Source organism: Arachis hypogaea, chromosome 15 (genome assembly GCF_003086295.3).
Source record: "Arachis hypogaea cultivar Tifrunner chromosome 15, arahy.Tifrunner.gnm2.J5K5, whole genome shotgun sequence".
Lineage (NCBI taxonomy): Eukaryota > Viridiplantae > Streptophyta > Magnoliopsida > Fabales > Fabaceae > Arachis > Arachis hypogaea.
In genome coordinates, this window is record NC_092050.1 from 86311369 (window position 1) to 86329652 (window position 18284).

Sequence of the window (18284 nt, forward strand, 5' to 3'; positions counted from 1 at the left end):
ATGGCATTCAGAGTATCAACTTCAAGAACTCCCTTCTTCATAGGCGTCCCATTACTCACAGGATTCCTTTCAAAAGTGTACATGAACTGGTTATTAGCAACCATGTCAATGAGTTCTTGAGCTTCTGCAGGCGTTTTCTTTAGGTCAATGGATCCACCTGCAGAAGTGTCCAGTGACATCTTTGATAGCTCAGATAAACCATCATAGAATATATCCAGGATGGTCCATTCTGAAAGCATGTCAGAAGGACACTTTTTGGTCAACTGTTTGTATCTTTCCCAAGCTTCATAGAGGGATTCACCTTCTTTCTGTCTGAAGGTTTGAACATCAGCTCTAAGCTTGCTCAGCTTTTGAGGAGGAAAGTACTTGGCTAAGAAAGTCGTGACCAGCTTATCCCAAGAGTTCAGGCTGTTTTTGGGTTGAGAATCCAACCATAATCTAGCTCTGTCTCTTACAGCAAAAGGGAAAAGCATGAGCCTGTAGACTTCAGGATTTACTCCATTAGTCTTAACAGTATCACATATCTGCAAGAACTCGGTTAAGAACTGAAAAGGATCTTCAGATGGAAGTCCATGAAACTTGCAGTTCTGCTGCATCAGAGAAACTAATTGAGGTTTCAGCTCAAAATTGTTTGCTCCAATGGCAGGAATGGAGATGCTTCTTCCATGTAAATTGGAATTAGGTGCAGTAAAGTCACCAAGCATCTTCCTTGCATTATTATTATTTTCGGCTGCCATATCCTTTTCCTGTTCGAAAATTTCTGAAAGGGTATCTCTGGATTGTTGTAATTTAGCTTCTCTCAATTTTTTTTTCAGAGTCCTTTCAGGTTATGGATCTGCTTCAACAAGAATGTTCTTGTCCTTGCTCCTGCTCATATGACAAAGAAGAAGGCACAGAAAAATAATAATAATAGAGACTCTCTTTACCACAGTATAGAGGTTCCTTTATGTGAGTAGAAGAAAAGAGGAAGAAATTCGAACACAGATAGAAGAGGGGGTTCGAATTTGGTGATGATGTGAGGAAGAGATGTTAGTAGATGAATAAATAAATAGAATAAGATGGGGGAGGGAAAATTTTCAAAAATTATTTTGAAAAAGAGTTGGTGATTTTTGAAAATAGTTTTTGAAAAATGTTTAGTATTTTTTTTCGAAAATTTTTGAAATCAAAAATAAAAATAAAAATAATTAGTTAATTAAAAAGAAATTTTTGAAAAAGGGGAAGATATTTTCGAAAATTAGAGAGAGAGAGTTAGTTAGGTAGTTTTGAAAAAGTTAAGAAACAAACAAAAAGTTAGTTAGTTAGTTGAAACAAATTTTGAAAAGATAAGAAGTTAGGAAGTTAGAAAAGATATTTTGAAAATCAAATTTTTGAAAAAGATAAGATGAGAAGATATTTTTGAAAAGATATGATAGAAATTAGTTTTGAAAAAGATTTGATTTTTAAATTCTCAATTAATGACTTGATTCACAAGAAATCACAAGATATGATTCTAGAACTTAAAGTTTGAATCTTTCTTAACAAGTAAGTAACAAACTTGAAATTTTTGAATCAAAACATTAATTGTTTATGTTATTTTCGAAAATTTGATATAAAAATAAGAAAAAGATTTTTGAAAAATATTTTTGGAATTTTCGAAAATAACTAATGATTTTGAAAAAGATTTGATTTTTGAAAAAGATTTTGAAAAAGATAAGATTTTCAAATTGAAAATTTGATTTGACTCATAAGAAACAATTTGATTTTAAAAATTTTTGAAAAAGTCAATCCAAATTTTCGAATTTGAGGAGAGAAAAAGGGAAAGATATTTTTTTTTATTTTTTTGAATTTTTATGATGAGAGAGGAAAACATGAAAATTATGCAATGCATGAAATTTTTTTAGATCAAAACAGTGAATGCATGCAAGAATGCTATGAATGTCAAGATGAACACCACGAACACTATGAAGAACATGATGAACATCAAGAACATATTTTTGAAAAATTTTTAATGCAAAGAAAACATGAAAGACACCAAACTTAGAATTCTTTAATGCTTAGGCACTAAGAATTCAAGAATGCATATGATAAACATGAAAAGACACATAACAAAAAATCATCAAGATCATACAAGAAGACTTACCAAGAGCAACTTGAAGATCATGAAGAACACTATGAATGCATGATATTTTCGAAAAATGCAAGATGCATATGCAAGTGACACCAAACTTATAATGTGACTCAAGACTCAAACAAGAAACAAAAAATATTTTTGATTTTTATGATTTTCTAATTTTTTTGGATTTTTATTTTATATTTTTCGAAAATTATATGAAAAAGAAAAATAAGGATTCCAAAATTTTTAATATGAATTCCAGGAATCTTGCATTCTTAGTCTAAAGCTTCAGTCCAGGAATTAGACATGGCTTACTAGCCAGCCAAGCTTTCAAAGAAGGCTCCAGTCCAAAACACTAGACATGGCCAATGGCCAGCCAAGCTTCAGCAGGTGATCATGGATCAGCAGCAGGTGGATGAGCAACAACTAAATTGCTCTTGATAACAAATTGCAAGCCTCAGTCCAAATGAATTTAGACATGGCTTTACAGCCAGCCAGGCTTCACATGCTTCATGAAACACTAGAATTCATTCTTAAAAATTTTGAATAAAATTTTTGAAAACATTTTTATTTTTTTCGAAAACAGATGAGAGATTTTTGAAATTATTTTTGAAAAATTTTTGAAAAGAAAATAAAAAGAAAATTACCTAATCTGAGCAACAAGATGAACCGTCAGTTGTCCAAACTCAAACAATCCCCGGCAACGGCGCCAAAAACTTGGTGCTGTTGCCGGATCAAACTTGGCACTGATGTTACCGGACCAAAAGCTTGCCGAAAACTCAAACAATCCCCGGCAACGGCGCCAAAAACATGGTGCACGAAATTGTGATGTCCAGGCTCAAACAATCCCTGGCAACGTGAGCAACTTGGTATGCGCAATCGTAATTACACTTTGATCATGTAAAATTCATGGCTCTTTCTTTCCCCAGCAATGGCGCCAAGAACATGGTGCCAATACCATGGTTCACAACTTCGATACAACTAACCAGCAAGTGCACTGGGTCGTCCAAGTAATACTTTACGTGAGTAAGGTCGAATCCCACGGAGATTGTTGGTATGAAGCAAGCTATGGTCACCTTGCAAATCTCAGTTAGGCAGATATAAATTGATAATGGTGTTTTCGAATATTAATTAATAAAATAGGGATAGAGATACTTATGTAAATCATTGGTAGGAATTTCAGATAAGCGAATGGAGATGCTTTTCGTTCCTCTGAATCTCTGCTTTCCTGCTATCTTCATCCAATCAGTCTCACTCCTTTCCATGGCTGGCTTTATGTGATACATCACCGTTGTCAGTGGCTACATCCCCTCCTCTCAGTGAAAAATATGCTCACATGCTCTGTCACAGCACGGCTAATCATCTGTCGGTTCTCGATCATGCTGGAATAGGATTCACCCTCCTTTTGCGTCTGTCACTAACGCCCAGCAATCGCGAGTTTGAAGCTCGTCACAGTCATTCAATCATTGAATCCTACTCGGAATACCACAGACAAGGTTTAGACTTTCCGGATTCTCTTGAATGCCGCCATCATTCTAGCTTACGCCACGAAGATTCCGATTAAGAGATCTAAGAGATATTCATTCTAGCTTGTTGCATGTAAAACGGAAGTGTTTGTCAGGCACGTGTTCTTAAGGAGAATGGTGATGAGCGTCACACATAATCATCACCTTCATCACGTTCTTGGGTGCGAATGGATATCTTAGAAGCGAAATAAGATGAATTGAATAGAAAACAGTAGTACTTTGCATTAATCTTTGAGGAACAGCAGAGCTCCTCACCTTAATCTATGGAGTGTAGAAACTCTACCGTTAAAAATACATAAGTGAAGGTCCAGGCATGGCCGAGATGGCCAGCCCCCATGGTCTAAGAACAATGCGTTCAAAGATCCAAAGATGCCTAATACAATAGTAAGAGGTCCTATTTATAATAAACTAGCTACTAGGGTTTACATGAGTAAGTATTTGATGTATAAATCCACTTCCGGGGCCCACTTGGTGTGTGTTTGGGCTGAGCTTAAGTGTTGCACGTGCAGAGGCCATTTGTGGAGTTGAACGCCAGTTTTTGTGCCAGTTTGGGCGTTCAACTCTGGTTTTGGATCCTTTTCTGGCGCTGGACGCCAGATTTGGGTAGAAAGCTGGCGTTGAACGCCAGTTTACGTCATCTATTCTTGGCCAAAGTATGGACTATTATATATTGCTGGAAATCCCTGGATGTCTACTTTCCAACGCAATTGGAAGCGCGCCATTTCAAGTTCTGTAGCTCCAGAAAATCTACTTTGAGTGCAGGGAGGTCAGAATCCAACAACATCAGCAGTCCTTTTTCAACCTCTGAATCTGATTTCTGCTCAAGTCCCTCAATTTCAGCCAGAAAATACCTGAAATCACAGAAAAACACACAAACTCATAGTAAAGTCCAGAAATGTGAATTTAACACAAAATCTATTAAAAACATCCCTAAAAGTAACTAGATCCTACTAAAAACATACTAAAAATAATGTCAAAAAGCGTATAAATTATCCGCTCATCACAACACCAAACTTAAATTGTTGCTTGTCCCCAAGCAACTGAAAATCAAAATAGGATAAAAAGAAGAGAATATACTATAAATTCCAAACTATCAATGAAACATAGCTCCAATCATATGAGCGGGACTTATAGCTTTTTGCCTCTTGAATAGTTTTGGCATCTCACTTTATCCATTGAGGTTCAGAATGATTGGCATCTATAGGAACTCAGAGTTCAGATAGTGTTATTGATTCTCCTAGTTCAGTATGATGATTCTTGAACACAGCTTCTTTATGAGTCTTGGCCGTGGCCCTAAGCACTTTGTTTTCCAGTATTACCACCGGATACATAAATGCCACAGACATATAATTTGGTGAACCCTTTCAGATTGTGACTCAGCTTTGCTAAAGTCCCCAATTAGAGGTGTCCAGGGTTCTTAAGCACACTCTTTTTTTTTGCTTTGGACCTTGACTTTAACTGTTCAGTCTCAAGTTTTCACTTGACACCTACACGCCACAAGCACATGGTTAGGGACAGCTTGGTTTAGCCGCTTAGACCAGGATTTTATTCCTTTAGGCCCTCCTATCCACTGATGCTCAAAGCCTTGGGATCCTTTTTATTTCCCTTGCCTTTTGGTTTTAAGGGTTATTGGCTTTTTGCTCTTGCCTCTTGGTTTTAAGAGCTTTGTCTTTTTCTGCTTGCTTTTTCTTTTTCTTTCTTTAAATTTTTTTTTTTTTGAAATTTTTTTTTTCTGCAAGCTTTGTTCTTTGCTGCTTTTTCTTGCTTCAAGAATCATTTTTATGATTTTTCAGATTATCAAATAACATGTCTCCTAGTCATCATTCTTTCAAGGGCCAACATATTTAACATTCTTAAACAACAACTTCAAAAGACATATGCACTGTTCAAGCATACATTCAGAAAATAAGAAGCATTGTCACCACATCAATATAATTAAACTAAGTTCAAGGATAAATTCGAAACTCATGTACTTCTTGTTCTTTTGAATTAAAATATTTTTCATTTAAGAGAGGTGATGGATTCATAGGACATTTATAACTTTAAGACATAGTTACTAACTACTAATGATTATGTAATGAAGACACAAACACAGATAAGCACATAACATAGAAAACGAAAAACAGAAGAAATAAGAACAAGGAATGAATCCACCTTAGTAATGGTGGCGTTTCCTTCTTGAGGAACTAATGATGTCCTTGAGCTCTTCTATGTCTCTTCCTTGTCTTTGTTGCTCCTCCTTCATTGCTTTTAGATCTTCTCTGATTTCATGAAGGATGATGGAGTGCTCTTGATGTTCCACCCTTAGTTGCTTCCAATAATTGTGTGGAAGAAAATGTATCCCCTGAGGTATCTCAGGGATCTCTTGATTTGCAGTCAAATGTTCTACCACTGAGCTATAGACCCTTGATGGAATCTTTTGTCTTCCCTTTCCTCTTTCTAGAGGTTTCTCTGGCCTTAGGTGCCATCAATGGTTATGGAAAAAACAAAAAAGCTATGCTTTTGCCACACCAAACTTAGAATGTTGCTCGCCCTCGAGCAAAAGAAGAAAGAATAGAAGAAGAAGAGGATATGGAGGAGATGGATGGCTGTGTGTATTCGGCCATATGGGTGGGATTGGGTGGGGAAGAGATGTTGAATTTTTGAAGGTAAGTGGGTGTATGGGTGTGAGTGGTAAATGGAAGACAGAAGGGATGAGTGTTTATTGGGAATAGAGGATGATTGAGAAGAGAGAAGAGAGTGAGTGAAGGTAGGTGGGGATCCTGTGGGGTCCACAGATCTTGGGGTGTCAAGGCATTTACATCCCTGCACCAATTTAGGCATGCAAAATGCCCTTGCACACAACTCTGGGCGTTCAGCGCCAGGTTGGTGCCCATTTTGGGCGTTCAACGCCCCTTTGCTGCCATTTCTGGCGTTGAACGCCAGAACCATGCTTGTTTTGGGCGTTCAGCGCCAGGATGCTCCCATTCTGGGCGTTCAGCGCCAGAACTATGCTCTGTTCTGGCGTTTGAACGCCAGACAGATGCTCCTCCAGGGTGTGATTTTTCTTCTGCTGTTTTTGATTCCGTTTTTGATTTTTTTGTTTATTTTGTGACTCTACATGATCATGAACATAAGAAAACATGAAAAACAATAAAAATAAGAATTAGATAAACATTGGGTTGCCTCCCAACAAGCGCTTCTTTAATGTCAATAGCTTGACAGTGGGCTCTCATGGAGCCTCACAGATGTGCAGAGCTTTGTTGAGACTCTCCAACACCAAACTTAGAGTTTGGATATGGGAGTTCAACACTAAACTTAGAGTTTGGTTGTGGCCTCTCAACACCAAACTTAAAGTTTGACTGTGGGGGCTCTGGTTGACTCTGCTTGGAGAGAAGCTTTTTCTGCTTCCTCTCCATGGTTGCAGAGGGAGATCCTTGAGTTTTAAACACAAGGGAGTTCTCATTCCATTGAAGGAATATTTCACCTCTGTCAACATCAATCACAGCTCTTGCTGTGGCCAGGAAAGGTCTTCCTAGGATGATGGATTCATCCTCTTCCTTTCCAGTATCCAGGACTATGAAATCAGCAGGGATGTAAAGGCCTTCAACCTTTACTAACACGTCCTCTACTTGTCCATAAGCCTGTTTTCTTGAGCTGTCTGCCATCTCTAATGAGATTTTAGCAGCTTGCACCCCATAGATTCCCAGTTTCTCTATTACAGAGAGGGGCATGAGGTTTATTCCTGAACCAAGGTCACACAGAGCCTTAAAGATCATGGTGCCTATGGTACAGGGTATTATGAACTTTCCAGGATCCTGTCTCTTCTGAGGCAATGTCAGTTGATCCAGATCACTTAGTTCATTGATGAACAAGGGAGGTTCAACTTCCCAAGTATCAATGCCAAATAATTTGGCATTTAGCTTCATGATTGCACCAAGAAACTTGGCAGTTTGCTGTTCAGTAACATCCTCATTCTCTTCAGAAGAGGAATACTCATCAGAGCTCATGAAGGGCATAAGGAGGTTCAATGGGATCTCTATGGTCTCTAGATGAGCCCCAGAGTCCTTTGGTTCCTCAGAGGGAAGCTCCTTATTGACCGCTGGACGTCCCAGGAGGTCTTCCTCCTTGGGATTCACGTCCTCTCCTCTCCTCACAGGTTCGGCCATGGCGCTTATGTCAATGGCCTTGCACTCTCCTTTTGGATTCTCTTCTGTATTGCTTGGGAGAGTACTAGGAGGGATTTCAGTGATCCTTTTACTCAGCTGGCCCACTTGTGCTTCCAGATTTCTAATGGAAGACCTTGTTTCATTCATGAAACTTACAGTGGCCTTAGATAGATCAGAGACTATATTTGCTAAATTAGAAGCATTTTGTTCAGAGTTCTCTGTCTGTTGCTGAGTTGATGATGGGAAAGGCTTGCTATTGCTAAACCTGTTTCTTCCACCATTATTAAAGCCTTGTTGAGGCTTTTGATCCTTCCATGAGAGATTTGGATGATTTCTCCATGATGAGTTATAGGTGTTTCCATAAGGTTCACCTAAATAATTCACCTCTGCTATTGCAGGGTTCTCAGGATCATAAGCTTCTTCTTCATAAGAAGCCTCTTGAGTACTGTTGGATGCAGCTTGCATTCCATGCAGACTCTGAGAGATCATATTGACTTGCTGAGTCAATATTTTATTCTGAGCCAATATGGCATTCAGAGTATCAACTTCAAGAACTCCCTTCTTCATAGGCGTCCCATTACTCACAGGATTCCTTTCAAAAGTGTACATGAACTGGTTATTAGCAACCATGTCAATGAGTTCTTGAGCTTCTGCAGGCGTTTTCTTTAGGTCAATGGATCCACCTGCAGAAGTGTCCAGTGACATCTTTGATAGCTCAGATAAACCATCATAGAATATATCCAGGATGGTCCATTCTGAAAGCATGTCAGAAGGACACTTTTTGGTCAACTGTTTGTATCTTTCCCAAGCTTCATAGAGGGATTCACCTTCTTTCTGTCTGAAGGTTTGAACATCAGCTCTAAGCTTGCTCAGCTTTTGAGGAGGAAAGTACTTGGCTAAGAAAGTCGTGACCAGCTTATCCCAAGAGTTCAGGCTGTTTTTGGGTTGAGAATCCAACCATAATCTAGCTCTGTCTCTTACAGCAAAAGGGAAAAGCATGAGCCTGTAGACTTCAGGATTTACTCCATTAGTCTTAACAGTATCACATATCTGCAAGAACTCGGTTAAGAACTGAAAAGGATCTTCAGATGGAAGTCCATGAAACTTGCAGTTCTGCTGCATCAGAGAAACTAATTGAGGTTTCAGCTCAAAATTGTTTGCTCCAATGGCAGGAATGGAGATGCTTCTTCCATGTAAATTGGAATTAGGTGCAGTAAAGTCACCAAGCATCTTCCTTGCATTATTATTATTTTCGGCTGCCATATCCTTTTCCTGTTCGAAAATTTCTGAAAGGGTATCTCTGGATTGTTGTAATTTAGCTTCTCTCAATTTTTTTTTCAGAGTCCTTTCAGGTTATGGATCTGCTTCAACAAGAATGTTCTTGTCCTTGCTCCTGCTCATATGACAAAGAAGAAGGCACAGAAAAATAATAATAATAGAGACTCTCTTTACCACAGTATAGAGGTTCCCTTATGTGAGTAGAAGAAAAGAGGAAGAAATTCGAACACAGATAGAAGAGGGGGTTCGAATTTGGTGATGATGTGAGGAAGAGATGTTAGTAGATGAATAAATAAATAGAATAAGATGGGGGAGGGAAAATTTTCAAAAATTATTTTGAAAAAGAGTTGGTGATTTTTGAAAATAGTTTTTGAAAAATGTTTAGTATTTTTTTTCGAAAATTTTTGAAATCAAAAATAAAAATAAAAATAATTAGTTAATTAAAAAGAAATTTTTGAAAAAGGGGAAGATATTTTCGAAAATTAGAGAGAGAGAGTTAGTTAGGTAGTTTTGAAAAAGTTAAGAAACAAACAAAAAGTTAGTTAGTTAGTTGAAACAAATTTTGAAAAGATAAGAAGTTAGGAAGTTAGAAAAGATATTTTGAAAATCAAATTTTTGAAAAAGATAAGATGAGAAGATATTTTTGAAAAGATATGATAGAAATTAGTTTTGAAAAAGATTTGATTTTTAAATTCTCAATTAATGACTTGATTCACAAGAAATCACAAGATATGATTCTAGAACTTAAAGTTTGAATCTTTCTTAACAAGTAAGTAACAAACTTGAAATTTTTGAATCAAAACATTAATTGTTTATGTTATTTTCGAAAATTTGATATAAAAATAAGAAAAAGATTTTTGAAAAATATTTTTGGAATTTTCGAAAATAACTAAGGATTTTGAAAAAGATTTGATTTTTGAAAAAGATTTTGAAAAAGATAAGATTTTCAAATTGAAAATTTGATTTGACTCATAAGAAACAATTTGATTTTAAAAATTTTTGAAAAAGTCAATCCAAATTTTCGAATTTGAGGAGAGAAAAAGGGAAAGATATTTTTTTTTATTTTTTTGAATTTTTATGATGAGAGAGGAAAACATGAAAATTATGCAATGCATGAAATTTTTTTAGATCAAAACAGTGAATGCATGCAAGAATGCTATGAATGTCAAGATGAACACCACGAACACTATGAAGAACATGATGAACATCAAGAACATATTTTTGAAAAATTTTTAATGCAAAGAAAACATGAAAGACACCAAACTTAGAATTCTTTAATGCTTAGGCACTAAGAATTCAAGAATGCATATGATAAACATGAAAAGACACATAACAAAAAATCATCAAGATCATACAAGAAGACTTACCAAGAGCAACTTGAAGATCATGAAGAACACTATGAATGCATGATATTTTCGAAAAATGCAAGATGCATATGCAAGTGACACCAAACTTATAATGTGACTCAAGACTCAAACAAGAAACAAAAAATATTTTTGATTTTTATGATTTTCTAATTTTTTTGGATTTTTATTTTATATTTTTCGAAAATTATATGAAAAAGAAAAATAAGGATTCCAAAATTTTTAATATGAATTCCAGGAATCTTGCATTCTTAGTCTAAAGCTTCAGTCCAGGAATTAGACATGGCTTACTAGCCAGCCAAGCTTTCAAAGAAGGCTCCAGTCCAAAACACTAGACATGGCCAATGGCCAGCCAAGCTTCAGCAGGTGATCATGGATCAGCAGCAGGTGGATGAGCAACAACTAAATTGCTCTTGATAACAAATTGCAAGCCTCAGTCCAAATGAATTTAGACATGGCTTTACAGCCAGCCAGGCTTCACATGCTTCATGAAACACTAGAATTCATTCTTAAAAATTTTGAATAAAATTTTTGAAAACATTTTTATTTTTTTCGAAAACAGATGAGAGATTTTTGAAATTATTTTTGAAAAATTTTTGAAAAGAAAATAAAAAGAAAATTACCTAATCTGAGCAACAAGATGAACCGTCAGTTGTCCAAACTCAAACAATCCCCGGCAACGGCGCCAAAAACTTGGTGCTGTTGCCGGATCAAACTTGGCACTGATGTTACCGGACCAAAAGCTTGCCGAAAACTCAAACAATCCCCGGCAACGGCGCCAAAAACATGGTGCACGAAATTGTGATGTCCAGGCTCAAACAATCCCTGGCAACGTGAGCAACTTGGTATGCGCAATCGTAATTACACTTTGATCATGTAAAATTCATGGCTCTTTCTTTCCCCAGCAATGGCGCCAAGAACATGGTGCCAATACCATGGTTCACAACTTCGATACAACTAACCAGCAAGTGCACTGGGTCGTCCAAGTAATACTTTACGTGAGTAAGGTCGAATCCCACGGAGATTGTTGGTATGAAGCAAGCTATGGTCACCTTGCAAATCTCAGTTAGGCAGATATAAATTGATAATGGTGTTTTCGAATATTAATTAATAAAATAGGGATAGAGATACTTATGTAAATCATTGGTAGGAATTTCAGATAAGCGAATGGAGATGCTTTTCGTTCCTCTGAATCTCTGCTTTCCTGCTATCTTCATCCAATCAGTCTCACTCCTTTCCATGGCTGGCTTTATGTGATACATCACCGTTGTCAGTGGCTACATCCCCTCCTCTCAGTGAAAAATATGCTCACATGCTCTGTCACAGCACGGCTAATCATCTGTCGGTTCTCGATCATGCTGGAATAGGATTCACCCTCCTTTTGCGTCTGTCACTAACGCCCAGCAATCGCGAGTTTGAAGCTCGTCACAGTCATTCAATCATTGAATCCTACTCGGAATACCACAGACAAGGTTTAGACTTTCCGGATTCTCTTGAATGCCGCCATCATTCTAGCTTACGCCACGAAGATTCCGATTAAGAGATCTAAGAGATATTCATTCTAGCTTGTTGCATGTAGAACGGAAGTGTTTGTCAGGCACGTGTTCATAGGGAGAATGGTGATGAGCGTCACACATAATCATCACCTTCATTGATGATGAGATATTTTGGTGAGAAACGAATCTCTTCCAAAACACCACAAACCTAACCGGCAAGTGCACCGGGTCGTATCATGTAATAAAAACTCACGGGAGTGAGGTCGATCCCACAGGGATTGAAGGATTGAGCAATTTTAGTTTAGTGATTGATTTAGTCAAGCGAATCAAGTGTTGGTTGGGTGATTTGTGACTTGCAGAATGTAAATTGCATGAAATTAAAGAGAGCAGGAAATTAAATTGCTGAATCTTAAAGAACAAGAAATTAAATGGCAGAAACTTAGAGTGCAAGAAATGTAAATTGCGGAATCTTAAAGTGCAAGGAATGTAAATTGCTTGAAATGTAAAGGGAATTGGGATGTGGATTTGCAGAATTTAATCAAGGAAAAGTTAAATTGCATTAAACAGAAGAGGAAAAGGGAATTGGGATTGAACCGGATATGAAACAGAGAAGTAAATGAACATAAGAAAGCAAGAAACAGAATGTATATTGGAGATTTAGATCTCAGGACCCAGAGACTAGAAAACCAAGTCTAGATCTCAATGCCTTCCTAGATCCAACAAGAACAATAGAAAGGAAATTGTAAATTGCAAAGAGAATAGATGAAAAGTAATGAACCGGAAATGAAATTCAATTAACAGTAAAGAAAACAGGGAGATCCAAGATTGAGATTGAAACAGAATTTCTTCAATTCTCCAATCCAAGATCCAAGACAAGTGTAAAATGAAAATGAAAGCAATAAAAGCAAAGAAAATTAAAGTTCAAAAGCTCTCCGAAAACTATTATAAAAATTCTAAAAGGAAAGCTCTCCGAATAACTTGAATTCTATCCTATTTATACACTTTCCAAAATGATCTTCAAGCCTTGAGTTGGGCCTTTGTTCTTGGTGGAATTGGGTTGAAAGAGGCCTTGGTTGATTGCTCTTGAAGTTTGAAGAAGAACCAAAGTGAACCAATTGAACCGGTTTTGAAGTTAGCCATAGTTGGACCTAACGTTTGAGCCAAAGTTAGGGGTCTAACTTTGGCTCCAACTTTTCATAGCAGCAAAGCAAAATTCTTCTGGTATGGACGTTGGTGCCAACGTTAGGGGTCTAACTTTGACCCTAACGTTGGCCTCCCTTATGCACATTTATGGGGCCAACTTTGTCCTCTTGTCATGTTGCCAATTTTATGCCCAATATAGACTATCATATATGGTTGGAAAGCTCTGAATGTCAGCTTTCTAACCCACTTGGAATCACTTCAATTGGACATCTACAACTCAAGTTATGATCATTTGAAGAGGGCATGGTCGCTGGCTTTGGTGTGCAGCGTTTGAGGTAACGTTAGCCCTCAAACGTTGGCGAAAACGCCAGTTCTGGAGGCTCAAATGTATTGTCCACCCCATACTATTATACATTGTTGGAAAGCCCTGGATGTCTACTTTCCAATGCCGTTGGGAGCACATTATTTGGAGCTCTACAGCTCGAGTTACACTCCTTTGAAGGTGCAGAGGTCAGTTGGCCTCACTGCAGGTTGCCACCATGTTCGTTTATGCACATTGTGGGGCAGTTTTCGCCCTCAATTTTAGTGTCCACCATGCAGTGCCATATATGCTTGGAAAGCTCTTAATTCCTACTTTCCAATGCTTTTTGAATCACCTCATTTGGAGCTCTGTAGCTCAAGTTATTCTTGTTGGAAGTATACCCCTTGTATGCCTTGTGGTGTGTGGCGCCAACGTTAGCCTCCAAGTTAGGGGGCTAACGTTGGCGCAAACGTTGGCCCTTCTCCCTTTGTAATTCATGTGCCAACGTTAGCCTCCAAGTTAGGGGGCTAACGTTGGCGCAAACGTTGGTGCCCAGGGAAGAAGTTTCTCTTGCCAACGTTAGCCTCCAAGTTAGGGGGCTAACGTTGGCTCAAACGTGGGGAGCCCAGGGAGTAATCTTCATGCCTAACGTTAGCCTCCAAGTTAGGGGGCTAACGTTGGGGCTAACTTCATGCCTCCTGGTTCAATTTCACTTATTCCATTGTCCTCTCTTCACTTCTAGCCATTCCTCTTTGCTTCAACCTTTCTCCAAGCTTTCTTCACCTATCATTAATCAACCAAACTTATCAAAGCTATGCTCAAAATCATGAGATATTCATTCTTTCATAATATGCAACAAATATAGCATAAAACCTCATGAAATGGCATAAATTCATATATGGTTGGTTCAATCAAGGGAAACATGAAAATCTACTCAATTAGCTTGCTTGTAGCTCAAGAAAGTGCATAATTCTAATGAAAACTAAAGAAAAAGACTAGCTAAAATAGGCTAGGATGACTTGTCATCATTCATCACGTTCTTGGGTGCGAATGGATATCTTAGAAGCGAAATAAGATGAATTGAATAGAAAACAGTAGTACTTTGCATTAATCTTTGAGGAACAGCAGAGCTCCACACCTTAATCTATGGAGTGTAGAAACTCTACCGTTAAAAATACATAAGTGAAGGTCCAGGCATGGCCGAGATGGCCAGCCCCCATGGTCTAAGAACAATGCGTTCAAAGATCCAAAGATGCCTAATACAATAGTAAGAGGTCCTATTTATAATAAACTAGCTACTAGGGTTTACATGAGTAAGTATTTGATGTATAAATCCACTTTCGGGGCCCACTTGGTGTGTGTTTGGGCTGAGCTTAAGTGTTGCACGTGCAGAGGCCATTTGTGGAGTTGAACGCCAGTTTTTGTGCCAGTTTGGGCGTTCAACTCTGGTTTTGGATCCTTTTCTGGCGCTGGACGCCAGATTTGGGTAGAAAGCTGGCGTTGAACGCCAGTTTACGTCGTCTATTCTTGGCCAAAGTATGGACTATTATATATTGCTGGAAAGCCCTGGATGTCTACTTTCCAACGCAATTGGAAGCGCGCCATTTCAAGATCTGTGCTCCAGAAAATCCACTTTGAGTGCAGGGAGGTCAGAATCCAACAGCATCAGCAGTCCTTTTTCAACCTCTGAATCTGATTTCTGCTCAAGTCCCTCAATTTCAGCCAGAAAATACCTAAAATCACAGAAAAACACACAAACTCATAGTAAAGTCCAGAAATGTGAATTTAACACAAAATCTATTAAAAACATCCCTAAAAGTAACTAGATCCTACTAAAAACATACTAAAAATAATGTCAAAAAGCGTATAAATTATCCGCTCATCAGTATGGTAGTTCAAAGCTATGTTGAGGAGGGGGTTCATAGGCATATGGTGGGGCTTGTTGGTAACTATTGTCTTGGTATGCACCTTGGAATGGCTCTTGCTCATAGTAAGTTAGAGGAGGTTGTTGCCAAGAGGGTTGATCAAATCCTTGTGGCTCCTCCCATCTCTGATTGTCCCAACCTTGATGCATGATCTCATTATAGCTTCCATTTCCTACAACATAATTTGAAGCAAACTCATAGCCAAAGGGGGTGAGAATTCATAGTAACAAAAGAATGTAAAAACAAAAACTAATAAGAAACTAATGAAAATAAACTCCTAAAACTAGAAACAACTAACAAAGAAACGAAAAACCAAAATTATTCACAATATTCACAATAACCAACAATAAGGCACACGTTTTCAATTCCCCGACAACGGCGCCAAAAATTGACAGGGGAAAAATCGTCGGTAAAGGATTTCACAAAAATAAGTGCGTTGTAAGTATAGATCTAAACCGACAATTAAACCTCAATCAAATTTAATTTGTTTGTCACTAAAGCAAATTCAATAAAAATAATAACCGAAGTAGTCAAATCTTGGGTCGTCTCTCAAGGAATTGCAGGGAGGTGTATCTATTATTGGTTATGGAAAAGTATCTTTTTGGGTTTTTAAATGTTGAACAAGGAATGTAAATGACAAGAAAATAAACTAATAATTAAGAAAAGTCTTAACAAGTATTGAGAATTGGAATTCCTATCCTAATTATCATCATCAATTATGATAGTAATTTTCCATTGCTTCCACTTAGTTGACCTCTAACTATGAAGGAAAGTCAAGTGGATAAATTAATTTGATTCCTCAAGTCCTAGTCAACTCTTAAGGAAAGACTAGAGTTAGTGGAATTCAAATCAACTAGCAAGTCTCAAATACCAATCAATAAAAGACCTTTGATAATCCAAGAGTCTCCAATTAATCAATCCAAGTTAAGAATGGGAAAATCTAACTTAAAACCCCCCAAGCATTTTATCAAACACTTGGAAGGCACAACATAAAAGCATACAAAAGCAATAAGAGATAATAAAATCCAAACAACCAATTGAAAGCATCAATAACATAAATTGAAGAAAGCAATCATAAATATGAAACACCTCAAATTGCATAAAAAGGGAAATCAAATCTAACATGAGAATTCATAATCTAAATTTGCAACATAAGATAATCAACAACGGGAATAAATAAACTAGAATGCAGGAACAATTAAAAGTAGAAGAGAAACTAAATTGAAATAAGATAGAATTCAGAAATTAAAAAGGAGTAAACTAAGAACCCTAAAACCTAGAGAGAGGAGAGAGCCTCTCTCTCTCTAGAAAACTACACCTAAACCTAAAATTCTGTGAATGAAAGTTGTATCCTTGATTCCTCCCACTCTGCAGCCTCTAATCTATGTTTTCGGGCTTGGAACTGAGCTAAAAATAGTCTAGAAATTGCCCCCAGCATTTTCTGATACGTGCAGCACGTGGCTCTGTCACGTGTACGCGTCGCCCACGCGTATGCGTCGCTGAACTTTTGCAAGGTCATGCGTACACGTGATCCACGCATGCACGTTGCCTAACTGCATGGCAAATATTGCAAATTCCATATCATTTTGAAGCCCCGGACGTTAGATTTCCAACGCAACTGGAACCGCCTCATTCGGACCTCTGTAGCTCAAGTTATAATCGATTTAGTACGAAGAGGTCAGGCTTGATAGCTTAGCAATTCCTTCAATTTCTTGTATTCCTTCCACTTTTGCATGCTTCCTTTCCATCCTCTAAGTTATTCCTGCCCTATAAATCTTGAAAACACTTAACAAACATATCATGGCATCGAATGGTAATAAGGGGGGATTAAAATTAGCAAATTTAAGGCCAAAGAAGCATGTTTTCAATCATAGCACAAAATTAAGAAGGAAAATGTAAAACATGCGAATTATATGAATAAGTGTGAGTTTAGTGGATAAAATCTACTCAATTAAGCACAAGATAAAGCCTAAAAATGGAGTTTATCAATCACCTTTGAAGCACCCAATGAAACCTTGTGATCCTCCTAATTGGACCTTGTACCATTTATGCTTTGAACTCCTTTGGCAACCAATATCCATTTCTTCATCATTTAACACTCCAAGAAGCACCTTAAGTTGGTGATCCATTTCCAAGAGAGCATATTGGTATGGGCCTTTGAAGCTCATGGAGGAAATTGTTACCCATTTAAATTGCCCTTGGATTGGAGTTATTCTCTTGGACTCTTGCACGATTACTTCCACTTCTTAGATGTCTACCTCTTCTTCACCACTCTTTTCTAGCTCTTCCCTTTCTCTCTCAAACTCCAAGGGGAAAGCTTTCTCAATATCATTGAGGGGGTTGACCAAGGTGGACCAAAAATTATTGATGATGGAATCCACTTCTTAATCAAACTCCCTCAATTCTCCATTCACTTATTCTGGTTCACTTGTGTTACCTTTCTCCTTTTGTTGTAATTATTGTCTTAGCTCTTCTTCTTTCCCTTGAGGCTCCATTTTCTCCTCCTCTCTACATTCCTTCATTGCTCTTCCACATTCCTCAAGTGGAATGTCTTGATTGCTTGAGCATCGTAAGGTCATGCGGTTCACCGCTTCGGCTATGGTAGCCATGAACTCCCCTTGCTTCTTCCGAAATCCTTCTTGATCTTGGAAGAATGCTTGAAGGTCTTGTTGTTCTTAGGGAAAGGTTTAGAGAACTTCATCTTTGGGTGATAAAGAAGGTTCAATGGTTGGGAGAAAGGTTGTATAGTTGGAAGGTGTGTTATGTGGATAAGGGTATTGAGGTAGTGTATAAGGGGGTGATGGTTCATATGGCTGGTAGCAAGGTGTATAGACACTAGGATTCCATGGAGGTGGATGGTGTGATGCTTGAAGGTCTGGTAGTTGAGGGTCGTGTAGGGGGTACCGCTGTCAGCTATTCGTAGAGCTGTGGAGAGCATCACCGTCGAAGCCACGCCATCGAAGCCATGCCGTTGCAGAAGGAACCAGAGGAGGGAGACGAGCCCAAGCTAG

At 37.9% G+C, this 18284-nt stretch overlaps 2 non-coding genes across 2 annotated transcripts; both read left to right on the forward strand.

Annotated features, from left to right (window-relative positions):
* The first annotated feature begins 233 nt into the window (after window positions 1–233).
* LOC112752499 (small nucleolar RNA R71) lies at window positions 234–341 on the forward strand. Its single transcript, XR_003176933.1, has one exon. It is a non-coding gene; the product is annotated as a small nucleolar RNA R71 (small nucleolar RNA).
* An 8184-nt stretch (window positions 342–8525) lies between these two features.
* On the forward strand, window positions 8526–8633 carry LOC112752500 (small nucleolar RNA R71). The gene has a single exon (XR_003176934.1). It is a non-coding gene; the product is annotated as a small nucleolar RNA R71 (small nucleolar RNA).
* The last annotated feature ends 9651 nt before the right edge of the window (window positions 8634–18284 follow it).